Raw genomic sequence first — 15,535 nt, 5'->3', positions numbered from 1 at the left:
AAGGTCAGTAGACAATAGTGGTGTATCAATAATAATTTCCTGATTTTGATCCTTGTACTGTGGTTATGCAAGATAGCTAACATTTATGGAATATGGGTGAAGGGTATATAGAAATTCTTTGTGCTATTTAAAAAAATTCTTCTGTGTCTAAAACTGTTTTAAAAATTAAAAGTTAAAAAAATAATGAATAATTTAAAATTTAGGTATAATATGATAAAAATTCGTGTATTTACCATGAAAGTCAACATTCTGCCTTGCCTTTTTTTTTTTAAGGCAAAGCTTTAAAGAGACAGTCTGTTTTTATATCACTTTGTTCTTCTACTAGCAATGAGTGGAAGTGCTTAGTACTGTTAGCCTTTCTACTTATCTCCACTGCGATGTGTCAAGAATGTAGTTTGTTTCAATTCCCATCACCTCAAAGACTAGTGAGGTTGAACATCTTTTAATAGGCTTATTGGCCATCCAGGTTTTTCATTCTTTATACTGTTGCTCTTATACTTTATAGAAGCTTTTGCGTAATCTGGAGATAAGCCCTTGTTTGTAACATGCACGCAAATCTCCTTCCTCACTTTGTAGCTTGTTTTAATTTGGTTACTATATCTTTTGACTGGTATATTTTGCATTTTAACATAGTCACAACTTTCCATCTTCTTTTTTGTTTTGTGCTTTTTGTATCTCAGATAAAAATTTTCCACCTTCCCAAATATCCTGATAGTTTCTGATATTTTGTTCCAAAAGTTTTGCTTTTAACACTTAGGTTTTAATCTTTATGGAATTTACGTTTGTGACTGTTTGAGACTCGGATCTATTTTTATCTACTTGTTCCAATTTAATGAATGATTTATCCTTTTCCAACTGATTTTTAATGCTACATTTTATAACAAGTTCTCTTATATGCTTGGATCTATTTTTTATTCTCTGTACTGTTCCTTAATTTATGTGTCTATTCCTGCACCAATACATCCCTTTAACTTTACCATAAGTTTAAAGTAAGTCTTATCAACTTGTAGGTAAAGGCTTCCATTCTTTTTTCTTTGAAATTATTTGGCATTCTCAACTCTTTAATCTTTCTCTTAAATTTTGAATACAGTTGTCAAATGAAAAATATTTTAAGGTAGTTTCTTTTTTATTGGAATATGCTTGCATTTATAGATAATTTTGGAGGAAATAACTATGACATGGCACCGTCCTATCTATAAAGATGGCGTAATTCTCCATTTATTGGGCCCTTCTGCGTTCTTCAATGTTTTAACTTTCTCCATAACTATCTTATAGATTGTTAGATTTCCGAATACCTTATTTTTTTTCTTTTTTTTTGCTTTTGCGAATGAGATTTTTTTCTATTTTGTTATTGATATCATGTAGGAACACTATTGAGTTTTGGGCAGTGATTTTATTTTATACCTAGAAACCTTACTGAATTTTCTTATTAGAAATCTAGTTTCCCAACTCTTAATCCTCACTGGAAAATAAATAAAATGAATGAAAGAGTTGAAGATCACAGGAGGATTTTTTGGAGACAACTAGGGATGTGCCATGAGTCGTTCCCACCAAATGGAAAGAGATGGGTGGGAGCTACTTTCTCCTTCATCTCCAGCAAGATATTAGGGATTTAAAGAGCCTAAAGAAATGTGTCCTCTACAGCCTATGGTTCTAGGTGAACTAGGGCCCCTGACTTCCTGTGGGAAACGCAAAGGGGATGGCTGAGCAAAGGAAAGGTGGCTGTACTAGTTAGTGGCTTGGACCATTAGAATTGGTCAGGGCAAATGATGCTGGAATGTTTCTTATGCAGGAGATATAGTTCAATGGAGAATGTGCTTGTGTAGGGCCTTTACAAGTCTTGTTCGAGAGAACTGCCTCGATGGGTAAAAGACCACAACAGAAGGAAACTGTCAGATATCCAGGGAGTAGAGGAAGGGGCTAATGATCAGTTGGACTCGCCACTCCAGGGAACTACAGGTGAGAAGCCCCTGATAATGGGGGAGGGATTGCCAAAACCCAAAAATATGCCTCTGAGAGATAGCCTTACCCCCAAACTAGAGGAAACTAAGATCACCTTATGTTATTCAGAGTGACTCTACAGGGGATGAGATGGCCCTAAATTTCATTCAAGGATAGGGAAAGAACTAGAATAAATGTAAAAGGGCAAAGGGAAACAAAAAGAAAGTTGTTTTCTGATTATATCCCATGAGTCCTGCTTGTCTGGTGTAATCATGACATGACATGAGATATGAGAGGTACTATATTGTAGAGGTTAGATACTGGCTGCTCTGGAGCCAGATTTTTGAATCCTAGCTTTGTCTTTACTGAATGTTTAACCTTTCTCTGCTTCAGTTTCCTCCTTTGTAAAGTATGACATTGTGTTGTTATGAGCATTAAATAAGTTAATATGTTCAAAGTGCCTCAAACAGTGCCTGCCATGTTGTAAGCAGGCAGCAAATGTTAGCAAAGATGATTAAAATAACTGTGTTTATAGTTAATGGTAAAAATACTCAATTACTACATAAAGTTCATGTGTGAGAGACACAATACACTTACCGAAGGTATCTGAAAATTTGGAAACAGTTTAAACAGTGCAACTCAATTATTTTCAGTGTAATGGCTTATCTGTCTGAGAACAGACTTCAAGGTTTTTTTTTAAGATGAGAACACAGTTGTTGTTGTTGCTGTTTTTAAGTGTCAGGGGGTTTTATTTTTAGTTTTTAAATTATTTATTTATTTATTTATTTTTGGCTGCGTTGGGTCTTCGTTGCTGCTTGCGGGTTTCAGTAGTTGTGACTCGCGAGCTCGAGAGCGCAGGCTCAGTAGTTGTGGCGCGCGGGCTTAATTGCTCCGTGGCATGTGGGATCTTCCCAGACCAGGGCTCGAATCCGTGTCCGTGGCATTGACAGGCGGATTCCTAACCACTGCACCACAGGGAAGCCCGAGAACAGAGTTGTTTTTTTTTTTCCCCTTCTAAAATGAAGGCTGAACCTTTTCATGAAGACGGCAGCGAAAGCGAAGAAGGAAGGTTGGCTGTGTGACGCCCCTGCCCCTCCCAATGCTGAAACCAAAGCAAAGGCTTTGACGGCCAAGGTGGCAGCACTGAACGGCACCCACAAGCACAAGAAAAAGAAGAGCCACACGTCACCCACCCATGGCAGTCCAAGATACTGCTGTGCCGAAGGCAGCCCAAATATCCTCGGAGGAGCACTCCCAGGAGAAACACGCTTGACCACTACGCTGTCATCAGGTTCTGCCTGACCACCGAATCGGCCACGAAGATAGAGACAACACAACATACCTGTGTTCACTGTAGATGGAAGGCCAACAAGCACCAGCTCAGACAGGCTGTGAGGAAGCTCTATGACTCTGACGTGGCGAGGTCAACGTCCTGATCAGGCCTGATGGAGAGAAAAAGGCTTATGTTCCACTGGTTCCCAACCATGATGCTTTGGTGTTGCCCACAAAATTGGCATCACCTAAACTGAGTTCAGCTGACTAATTCTACATATAGATTTTTCACCATAAAAATAGATAATAAAGGCTGACTATACCTCTAATTGAATATCACTAGTATTGAAAATTTCACGAAACCATGCTGGGTGGGCTCCACAAAAATTCATGCTAGGTGACTTGAGGTGCTGAAAAGCTCTTTTTGTTTGTTTTTGCTTGTTTGTTTGTATGTTTTTCCTCACCTCTTGTCAATTCCCTATTGATTTCCTTTTGGACTGCTCCTCAACTCTCCATTCCCAAGCGTTCCATCCTATCCTCTCTCCTGATCTCAAGACTACCCACTAACAACTCAGAGAAAATCATTTGGGAAGTGGCGCTCCAACTCCCTTTCTAACCCCCTATTCCTTCCCCTATTTGGTTTTGCTTTCCTAAAAAAAGTTTCTTCCTTCTTTCCAAGGTGAACTTCTCAATCCAAGTTCTCATTTCTGTCCACTATTAGCTGCTCCATTAATTACCCTCTCTCAACTTCACGTTCAAATTTTCCTCCAATTTTTTTTTATCTGCATGGTATCAGAATTCCCACACTAAATCAAGAGGAAGAAAAATATTAACAGAGGCTGAAATTCCTCATAACGAACCAAAATATCTCCAATCCAAAAGTGAATAAATTACACTATTTAATCAATCATAGGGTGGGAGGCTGGAGGTGGGAAGAGGTAAAGGGAGGTGGAGAGACATATGCATAACACAAAATAAACTTCAATAAAAAAAAAAAAAACTTGGTTTCTTGTGCCCCCAGACAACTGCTGATTTGCTATCACTTTAGATGAGTTCACCTTTTCTAGAATTTTATATAAATGGAATAATACAATAGGTTCTTTTTTTATCTGGATTCTTTCACTCAGACTAATTATTTTGAGATTCATAAATTTTTTTAATATACATAGCTCATTCCTTTTTATTGCTGAGTAGTATTCCATCATAAGGATGAAACATAATTTTTTTTATCTGTTCACCTGTTGGGCACTTGGGTTTCTTTTGGAAGTGTTCTATCATAAATAAAGCTGCTAAGGAACACTTTTATACAAGTCATTTATGGACATACGCTGTCATTTTCCGTGGGTAAATATGTATGCGAGGAATGGCTGAGTTAGTATGGTAGGAGTATGTTTAACTTTTTTTAAGCAAAGGACAGTTTTCCAAAGTGTTGTACCTCTCTGAACATTTTAAACATTTCCAACATCCATTTTTTGGGGGGTAAATTATATGAATGGAAAATACGCGGATTTAAATAGTGTGACTAGTACAAGATAAGGTTTCTAAAGAAAAATCATGTCTAGTCAGCTATGTTTTTGGTCAAGTCCTAGGAATGTAATCCGCCGTGTCTGCTTTGCTGAACAACACACTTCGAGTATTCAACAACGTGAGCACATGTGCCAAACAGAAATGCATTCACCGACCAAATAGCAGCTGTCCTTGGAAGGGTGGTTGATGAACCGGCAGGGCTGTGGCAGCACTGGAGGCTAAGCAGGGTGGCCTTGTTCCAGAAGCCTAACTCTCTCATTCAGTTTAATGGTTTTGGCAACATGTGCTACTTATGTCGTCCTTATTTTGACGAAGCTTCCAGTTTTCATTACCCCCGTGGGAAATCTATTTTAAACAAGCCGCTGATGGCACTGTGTACATACACACACATGTTCGCACACAGAATTACATACAGAAACCTAGATGTCTTCTCTTGCTCCACTAAGACTGAAGGTCATAGTTGTAGCTCGATCTGTGTTATGACCATCTGAGCATCTTTTCACTTCTAAGTTATGAAACTAAGTGAGAAACCTGTGGCGTTGACTTAGCAAGCTTCCCAAGCCAGGGCTAGGATAAGCAGGAGGTCAGTGTGGACTGGTGAGAGAAGCTGGATAAACTCCAGCCTGAAACTGTAGGGAGAGATAAGGAGTCACGCTGTGGCCACTGGAGGTGGCGGTGGGACAGATCGTGATTAAGTACAAATGGTGTCAGGGTGGCAGACTGCATGTAGGAGGCGCTCTCCTGGGTACTGCTGATGGTTAGTCCCAAACTTTCTGTTGCATCACCACTCATCCAAACTAAGAAGAAATTCTCCTTAGAGATGGCACTTTGGCGAGTTACTGGCTTTCTCCATTTAGTTCTGCTGCATTCCTGTCCCCCGCACTGTATAATGAATTAAAAAGCACGATGCATCAAAACTGTGATGCAAGACACTTCAGGGCATTCAGGCTACACAGAGATTTGCAAGTTATAGCTCAGCACAGGCTTCAATGATTAACTTTTGTTTTTGGCCAGGCCCTCCCTGTTTTGCTGCCCTCCAGGCTCTGGTTCTTCCTCTAGGCTTGACCTCTGAGGCTTATTCAATTCTCAGCCTAAACCAAGGCAGGTCCACTTTAAGGGATCATGGTCTTTTCCTTACTGACTCTTGGGCTCCCTGCAGTTTCAGGGTGAAAGGGTCTTCTTGCACTGACCTCAACCAGATCCCTTAAACAAAGGGAGAACTGTGCCTTACTCTCCCCTTCTCCATTCTGGGGACCCCAGAGCATCTTACACTCTTCACAGATAACAGCTGCCATGTTTTCCCCAATTCTCTGGTTCTTTTTAACTCCAAACTCTACCCTCTTTGGAGGAAACCCCCAATTCCCGTTAACCAATACACTTCCCTCCTTTCAGAAAACCACCTCTAGGCTGTGCCGCCTCAGATAGCATCACTGTCATGAGCTCAGTGGTTATACATAAACTAACAAAGTTCACTGGGAAAAGTACTGCCCTAAACTGAGTTTATGGAAAGGACAGGCTTTTTTTTTTTTTTTGTGGTATGCGGGCCTCCCTCTGCTGCGGCATCTCCCTCTGCTGCGGCATCTCCCGCTGCGGAGCACAGGCTCCGGACGCGCAGGCCCAGCGGCCATGGCTCACGGGCCCAGCCGCTCCGCGGCACGTGGGATCCTCCCAGACCGGGGCGCGAACCCGGTTCCCCTGCATCGGCAGGCGGACGCGCAACCACTGCGCCACCAGGGAAGCCCCAGGACAGGCTTTTAAGTAAAAAAAAAAAGGCTGAATTCATTTACTAACTGGGTAACTCCAGGCAAGTTACATTGAACCTGTTTCCTAGTCTGCGAAATGAGGATAATAATATCTATTTCTCAGGGATGTTTATGAAGATTGGGTGGGATGCTGTGGGCAGAATTACTCTAAGCCATGAGTTTCTTTTAATGCATATGGTCAGGGAGGGTCACAAAAGTGTCAGGCTTGGTTTCAATCTCGACTCTTGTACCAGCTGTGACTCTGAACAGCTTGCTTAATTCTTGGAGTTTCAGTTTCCTCATCTGTATAATTAGGCTAACGAGACAAAAGCCTTGAAAGGATTAAATGAGACCAGGCATTTTCATAAGCACTGAGCCTAGTATTTTTGCATAAAAATGACACAGATCCAAAGGTTAGTATAATTAGAGAACTTAAGATGTCAAGACTTCCTGGAATTCCCATCCTGCCAAAAGCAGAGGATCCAGTACTTCCTGCTTAACCTTGCTGATAATTTTCAGATCCAGACCACAGGAAAGGCAGTCAGGGAACACATTACTTTCTACCCAATTCTGAACAATTGGCAACAAGTGGACAGGAATGTGAACATGACCCTCACCTTCAAATTCATAAGAGCTGTGGAAGAAAATGCCAGATGGGGTTTGACATGAACTTCAGGGAGCCAGTGGCCCCAAAGCCTGACTCTTCTGTTACTCATGCCTGATTGGCTCCCTTTCCAATTGGAAAGGACTCTCATCCCTTCTCCCATCTCCACACTTGGAAACCTGCTCCTACGTCATTGGAAAAAACTGAGGTCATCCAGCACACACTTCCTCGGTTTCCCTACCTTCCACCTTCCCTCGTTCATCTGTATCCATCCTCACTGGTGTCCTTTCCTCTCTGCATGGCTGACTCCCATGCTCACCCATCCATCTCATTCTTTTATATGGGACCTCAGACCTCAGGACAATACTAAATTCCCTTGAATCATACATTCCTTTCTTTCTACTTACTGCCCTTCTTTTCTTTCCTCAGGCGCAGCTATTTTCTTATTTCTCTCGTTATATAATTGTTGTCCTCGACCCTGAAGCTCCTTCAAACTGCTCCCCTCCCTGTCATGACCAAAATTCTTCCATGAAGAGTCTACACACACCAACTCGATTCCTTGACCACCTTATCACAGAGCTGCATCTGGCCTCTGCCAGCACCATTTCCCACTTTCTGACCCCTCAAAAGACAGAGGTTTTGTTTTGGTTTTCAGTTGCCTGGACCCCTCTACAGCTGGTGACACTGCAGACCCACTCTTCTCTCTTGGAACTCCTCCCTCACCCTCCATCACACCCCTTCCCTTTGGTTTTCTTCCTATTTTTCTCATTATTATTTCACAGTCTTCTTCATGGCCAACTCAATCTCTGCCAGTACTCCCAGGTGGAGTTTGCCCAGACTCTGCCCATTGCCTTGCTGTTGTTCTTAGTTTATTCACATCCCTTGAGCAATCTCATTTACCCAAGACTGGCTACATAATTTGTGAGGCTTAGGGCAAAATGAAAATGCAGGGTCCTTTGCTCAACGATGATTACAAATTTCAAGATGACATGAGCAGAGCATGGGTTTCAAGCATGGGTCCTTGGCAACTGCACGAGTTGCGTGTTCATGAAGCCGGCCCTGTGTTCAACTGTAGAACTTCAAGTGCACAGTGTCTCCTAGGTCTGTATTTCCAGCCCAGACCCCTCTTCTGTGCTCTAGGCTTAAACACTATTCTGTATGAACATCACTCCCTCTTGCTGCAGGTAGATTTTGTTTTACTCCTGATGCTTTCACTCACCAGCTGTGTGATGTTGGGCAAGACATTCACTGTCTCTGAGCTTCAGTGTCAGCATAAAACCTGCAAGCCTATGCGAAAGCTTGTGCAAGTATCAAGCTGGTAAGTCAATCATAGATGTTGATAATATACCCTATCAACAGCTATAAACTGTCCACCATCATAAAAGGTAAAAAGTCCCGAAGCAGGAAGACTTGGTAGCTGCTATATTATCAGGGCTGGCTCCTTACCATTGGTTTGGAAATTGTGCACATTAGGACAAATAAGTAGTAACCTTTGCAAAGAGCTTGGGACTAATTTTTGCCCCAAAGTGGTTATTTTTAAAAATACGCAATATTATATTGCAACAAAAGAAAAAGGACTCAGAGTGTTCACTCACCAAAGATCTAGTCAGTCTGGTTCTAGGAACTTGACATCATGTGCTTTGATCTGATGGCCAGGCTCCCATCTCATATAAGCAAAGAAAGTGGGCTCACGCAGCAAAACCAGCCCACTGGGCTGCAAACGCCCACAGTGAGAGTGCTTGTTTGGTGAGTGATGGGTGTATTTCCTACTTTCTACTGGACATAACCAAGATATCCTGCTGGAATCTAACACTCAACGTGTCCCACACAGAACTCAACCATTCCCTTCCTTCTCAAAGCTGCTTCTTTTCCTCAATCCTGTATGTCAGTTACTGATCACCAAGTCACTGAAGCTAAAAACCCGATCAGTTTGTAGTGTGCTCTCTCTCCTTCACCCCGGCAAACCCCGGCCCCTCCCCCAGACACATAGGAAGCAAGACAGAGAGTAAGCACATCTAGAATCATAGAGAGGATGACGGTCAGATGTGACAAGATAAAAATAGAAAATGGCACTGTATGACAGTACACATCATAAATAAAAAAGATAATTTACCACATAAGATATTGTTTATAATAATATTGATTTCATATTCACAGCCCCAATCATATTAATACTATGATTGATATTTTTCTTACTTTTACCATTATTTCTCAGGTAGAATTACCACCCAGACTATTTAAAATGGCCCATAAATCAACAAGAAAAAGCAGACATACATCGAGGAGTGTGAAAAGAATATGGGCAGGCAAGCCACAGAAATAACAGAGGTGATCCCATCCTTCCCAAAAGGATCTCAATCTAGTAATGATTAGGGAAATGCAGATTAAAATGATGAAATAATTTCCACCTATCAGATTGGTTAAGAAAGAAAAAAGGATGATTAGTTTGGACCAGGTGGTGGTAAAGGGTAGTGTCTGAAGGCAAACAGTACTTAAAATGCATATGCCTTTGAATCAGAAATTCTACTAGGTGGCTATCCTAAGAAATTCTTGCACGTTTGCACAAAGACACATTCACAAAGATGTTTCACTGAAACACTTTCTGTGGTAGCAAAAAAGGGGGTGAGATAACCTAAATGTACATCTGTTGGAAATAATTAAGCAAATTATATTGTATCTATACAAGAATATTAAAGAACAGATGAAAAGAATGAAATGTGTTTATAAATTCTAACTTGGAAAATCTCTACACATTGTTAAGTGAAGAAAGGTTGTCATTTCTGTAAAATGAAAACAAAGTAAAACTTAATTGTATCATACTTACAGAAACTGTATAGACAGATTTGGAAGGGTCTGCACCCAATGATTAGGAGTGTAGGATGGGGAGTGTCATGGGGGAGGGGGATGAAGGGGGAGCTTGGCACTTTTTACTCTGTGTAATTCCCTGTTTGAATTTGTATAATGAGAATGAGCGGCCATATTAATTATGTAACTTAAAACTATAATTTTAGTTATTTAAAAAAAACACCATGGCTGAGTCATTCATTATCTAACTCTCGGACCAAAATACTTGATTTTATACATGTTTGTATAATCAAAGTGAGGTTTATAAGCTATGTTTATCAGAGCCCCTCGACATGCTTGGCTTGGGGCGACCACACCAACAGATCCCCCAGGCCCCACACCCTGTGGATTTAATTCAGTATATATGGGATGGTCCCAGGAATTTGCATTTTTAACAAATTCATGATCAGAGTTGGAGAACTACTAGAGCAAGGAATTAACTGTGTTTGGGTTCCTTTGCCCCTTGAACGGTTTTGAATTCCTGGTTCTCTATAAGGGGCCTAGAAAATCAGACAGATTAACACAGTGTTGGAAAAGGAGACTGTAATTTAGTAGCTAAATTTTTAAAAATGCTGCCCAACCACCTGTGTTTGTGAATGCACGTGCTGACCTGTGTCTACCTGAAGTGGTTACTTATATGCAAATTCACACCTGCCAGATCTGTACCAACTCAGAGGAGGCAAAAGAATGCTCCTATTTCCAGGGTTTGGGCTTCTGCTCCTAATTATGGTTGTACTTTTGCTTGGTATTCTCCAAGGAGATTTCTCTCTGCTAGCCAATACAAATTCAAGAAAAAGAAACAAACAAAACAACCAAAAACCAGCTCTCTGTGCTTTAAGGATTGTAACACTTATACAATATTACAGTTTGCTATTTGCCTGTTCTTTCTCCCTCAAGACTGAGCGACTCAGGGACCAAGCTTATGAGCTCCGTAACTCCAGCAGCCTGCATCATTCCATCATTCCTGCATCATTCCGGCTCCTATTTTTTTCTACCATGAGGTACTTTCTGTTTCATAATACAATCTAGAAATTATAGTCTGTGAAATGAAAATTTCCCCAATTTTTATCTCTCCTGCTTTTCACCACCTATTTTGTCTTCTTGACTTGGATAAATGCAGTGAAGGTGATTTATTAACACCGTTCCTTAGAAATGTGGGCTCTAAATCTTCCAGATCATATTGATTTCTATTCTTTCAAGATGTTTTACTTTCAATTTATTCACATTATTTATATACCTATATCCGAACACCACATTTTATTAAAATTATTTGTTAAATATTTGTTCAGGTGTCTGTTCTCCTTCACTGGGCTGTCAGTTCCTTTACTCCAGGTAATGGACCTAGGGCCTGGCACATAGAAAGCGTTCACGAGAATTTTACAGGGTTTAGGAGTTTGACAAATAATTTTAATTTCTACACTTGTTTCTGATATGGCAACACTTTTTCACTAAAAAAAAAAAAAGACTAAAGTAAAACAGCATACTTTGGGGAAAAACAACTTAGTTGAATTTTTATATAAAGATGAGATCTCAATCAAAGAAACCCTGAAAGTAGTCAGTGGGGTACCTACAGTAGAACCAATACTTAAGAAATAAGTACTACATTCATTTAACAACATTTTCACTCCAGCTGATCCTATGCTTACAAAGCAAATAAGGTGTACTAAGTAAATTTTAGTTTGCCTAGCCAAGCCTGAAATTCTGATTTTTTAGATTATTTATTTATTGGTACGCGGGCCTCTCACTGTTGTGGCCCCTCCCGTTGCGGAGCACAGGCTCCAGACGCACAGGCTCAGCGGCCATGGCTCACGGGCCCAGCCGCTCCGCGGCATGTGGGATCTTCCCGGACCGGGGCACGAACCCGTGTCCCCTGCATCGGCAGGCGGACTCTCAACCACTGCGCCACCAGGGAAGCCCTGAAATTCTGATTTGAAAAACTACAATTTGGTCTCTTTATGACAACTTAATAAGAGTAACTCATACTTATGCTCTTGTTCTTTTTTGTTATTCTTCACTTTCAAGAGCCTTGTGCCCTTTTCCCTGGCCCTTTAACATTTGAAGACTGAGGGAGAGAGAGAAAATCAATTGTGCAAATATTGACCCACTTCACAATGTTGGTGCCACCTGACTCTTCAGCTGCCTGAAAGCTGATAATCCACCTTGCCCCACCTGCGATGACCACATTGTCCTGAGCTGAAGGCCAGTGATTACGTCTAGTGCAGCACCTGATTTCATGAAAAAAGCAGTTGAGAATCACCTTTTGGGGTGACTTTTCCAGCTAGGATTGCTGACTCAAATTTCAGTTTTTCTTTGATTCTCAGTTTTGAGGTACCAGATCTGCTAAGCATAATGCAACATATTGTTATCTTTATTTATTAGTCTCTAAGTGAATTAATTATCTGTAGCAGCTACCAAGCTCTCCATGATTTACGGGCCCTCTCAAGCTTTTGCTCTCATCTGCCATCCAGGATTTCATCTATTTTTCATGCCAGGCAACAGTAATTTGCCTGAAATTCCACTTTAATGCCGTGAAGATGACAGCTTCTACCTCTGAAATGCCTTTAGGGCCTTGACACACCAGAAAAACCATATTTCAGTTCTTTATTAGTTGTAACTTCTGCTAGCATTTAGGAAAAAAGGCGTATATACATATATAGAAAATATTTTTTTTGGTCATGTGAAGACTACATTTAGGTTGCAGCCCTCAAGGATATTAAAATACATTTCAGGCTCTCTGTGTAAAGGGGGAAATACCACCAGATCTTGGCAAACTCTAGTTGCTAGAACTTATTCTAGCTTCTCTATTGCTACTTTTTTTAAAAAAATTAATTTATTTATTTTTGGCTGTGTTGGGTCTTCGTTTCTGCGCGAGGGCTTTCTCTAGTTGCGGCGAGCAGGGGCTACTCTTCATCGCGGTGCGCGGGCCTCTCACTGTCGCGGCCTCTCCTGTTGCAGAGCACAGGCTACAGACGCGCAGGCTCAGTAGTTGTGGCTCACGGACCTAGTTGCTCCGCGGCAAGTGGGAACTTCCCAGACCAGGGCTCGAACCCGTGTCCCCTGCATTGGCAGGCAGATTCTCAAGCACTGCGCCACCAGGGAAGCCCCCTATTGCTACTTTCAATGTTTATCACATACATTGAAAGATTCAACTGAAATTCAGGCCAAGACTTCTTGTGGATTCACACCAAACTGCCCTGTACTGTGAATATCAAAGGGTAAGATACCCTTAGGTTCACTCAACTGTGTGTCCAGAGAGGAGGGACTCTGAAAAATGCTGTCATTTCTTTTAGAGTGCCCACATGAGGGGTATCAAGTGTACAAGGTGAAGCCATCAATCCCACTGGATTTACCTGGGCACTTCAAAGACTGAGCCCAGCCCAGACTTATGCAATCAGACTCTTTGGGAGTCACCCAGGGTGTATGTCCAATGAATTCCCCAGGTGATTCCAAGCCAACTGGATAGGGAAAGCACTAACTCCAGCAGTGGTTCCCCAACATCACTGTGCTAAAGAGTCACAGAGGGAGAGCTCTCATTAAAAAGCAGACCATGAAGCTCCAACCCCACAGATGCAGATTCAGTGGGGCTGGCTTGGGTCCCAGGAATTTGCATTTTTAATGAGCATCTCAGGTGAAACTGCTGCTGGTAGGCCAAAGAAACACGTTTTGAGATACACGGGTGTAGCAGTTAACCAGAATCTAGCACAGACACAGCGAATTACTAAGTAGTCATCTGATGAGTGCCAGTTATTAGAAGGGGGTTGAGTGCAATATTCAAAATTACTGGAAGAATCATACAAAAAGCTCTCTTTCTGACAGTGGGATATTAGTTTTAGCTTTCATTACTGAAGGTAGAGCAATAGTATGAAGAAATAAGTATAAAAAGGTACAAATAGCCATCTAGCAATTGTCACTTTTATGTATACAGAACCCAAGGAAAATGTGAGTTTCTCTCTTTTTTCTTCCCCCTTTTCTCCTCCAATCAATGCATGATTGATGTTTTACTAGAGAAGTCAAACCAGAAGATAAAAGAATTTATAATCTTCCAATATTTTTCCTGTTCCCTGCTCCATGTAACTACTGTTAAGGTTATCTGGCTACACAAGCTCTTCTAAAATGCAATCAGACCAAGTCAGTTTCCTTCAAGGATTCCCAGATATTCTCAGGATCAAGTCCAGACTCCTGAGCACAGCTGGGAAAGGGCGCATGATCTGGTCCCTTCACACTGCTCCAGCTACCATCTCTTACCCTTGTTTAGTTCTAGGTCAAGTTGCCAAAAATTGATTCACTGGAAACAAATTTAACTAGAAAACCAAAATCTTAAAGATACCCAAAATATTAACATTCCCCCCAAATGTGTTTTTTTAAGTATAGTTTGTGGCAGTTTATGTTGAATGAGAATTTTTTTTTTTTTTTTTTTTTTTTTTTTCTGTACGCGGGCCTCTCCCGTTGTGGCCTCTCCGGTTGCGGAGCCGGACGCGCAGGCTCAGAGGCCATGGCTCACGGGCCCAGCCGCTCCGCGGCACGTGGGATCTTCCCAGACTGGGCAAGCCGCTCCGCGGCATGTGGGATCTTCCCAGACCGGGGCACGAACCCGTGTCCCCTGCATCGGCAGGCGGACTCTCAACCACTGCGCCACCAGGGAAGCCCTTGAATGAGATTTTTAAACAGCTTCTGATGATTTCTGCCATGCTTTAGTTGACTGGTTTTCATTTCACTGTTTTCACTGAATATCATTTCTTAAAATGCTTCTATTTAACACTTATGACTAATCAATCCATTCATTTAACACTATGGCACAGAGTATGGACAGAAGCAACTTTATATTGCAGGTGGGGAGGGGGTGTCGGAGGAGGCAGCCATGGAAAGATCTAGGGGAAGAGCATTCCAAACTCTTTGACAACAATATTTAAGTTTTTTTTTTTTTTAAGAAGTAATGTTTACAGCATTTTATACGTTTTATAGCAAGTCATGTAGCTGCTAGCTAGGGAACTGAGTAGCTGGTATTTTTAGCATTCCAGCCTCATTAGGGAACAACCCCACTGAAAGGGGATTCAGATGTGGGTTGCCAAAAAAGAATGATAAATACCATTGGTAACACATGGGAGGGTATTGGGGCTAAAAAGTTTAAACAATTTAAAATCATATATAAACACTGTTTTCCATTAGTTTCCTGTTAGTCTAATCTCACTGAAGTAATTTAACTTCGTTTCCAGGGCCCAGCCAAAGTTTCTGTACTTTAGGTTCTTTGGATTTATGATTTGGGGAATGAGCATGTCTTGTGAATTTCAAATTGCCTCAACTAAAACAAATTAAATGGTGAGAAACATCCTTAAAGTCTTTGCAACCCTTTATGGAAAATGGTGGGCTATAATATTTGGAGAAAGTTAACTAAGCTTTTGATGAACTGAAAAATTGGCAAATTGGTCACTAGTACATTGGTGATAACTGAGAATGGAATTTTGGCAAATCCCCCAAATTACTTTCTCTGTGCCACAGTCATGTTGATATTTTTTGGTAAAAAAAAAAAAAAAAAAAAAACAAACCATCTCCAGCCTCCTTCCTGACCTCCACACATGAATTTCTCTCCACTGAAGTCTACAGACCA

The 15,535-nt window shown here is 41.2% G+C and overlaps 1 pseudogene; it reads left to right on the top strand.

Annotated features, from left to right (window-relative positions):
- The first annotated feature begins 2,945 nt into the window (after positions 1-2,945).
- LOC102992190 (60S ribosomal protein L23a-like) lies at positions 2,946-3,484 on the top strand (annotated as a pseudogene).
- The last annotated feature ends 12,051 nt before the right edge of the window (positions 3,485-15,535 follow it).

The sequence above is a fragment of the Physeter macrocephalus genome, chromosome 8 (assembly GCF_002837175.3).
Source record: "Physeter macrocephalus isolate SW-GA chromosome 8, ASM283717v5, whole genome shotgun sequence".
In the NCBI taxonomy this organism is placed as follows: Eukaryota; Metazoa; Chordata; class Mammalia; order Artiodactyla; family Physeteridae; genus Physeter; species Physeter macrocephalus.
Note: the sequence above shows the minus strand (reverse complement) of the source record. Positions and strands in the feature narration are given on the sequence as shown.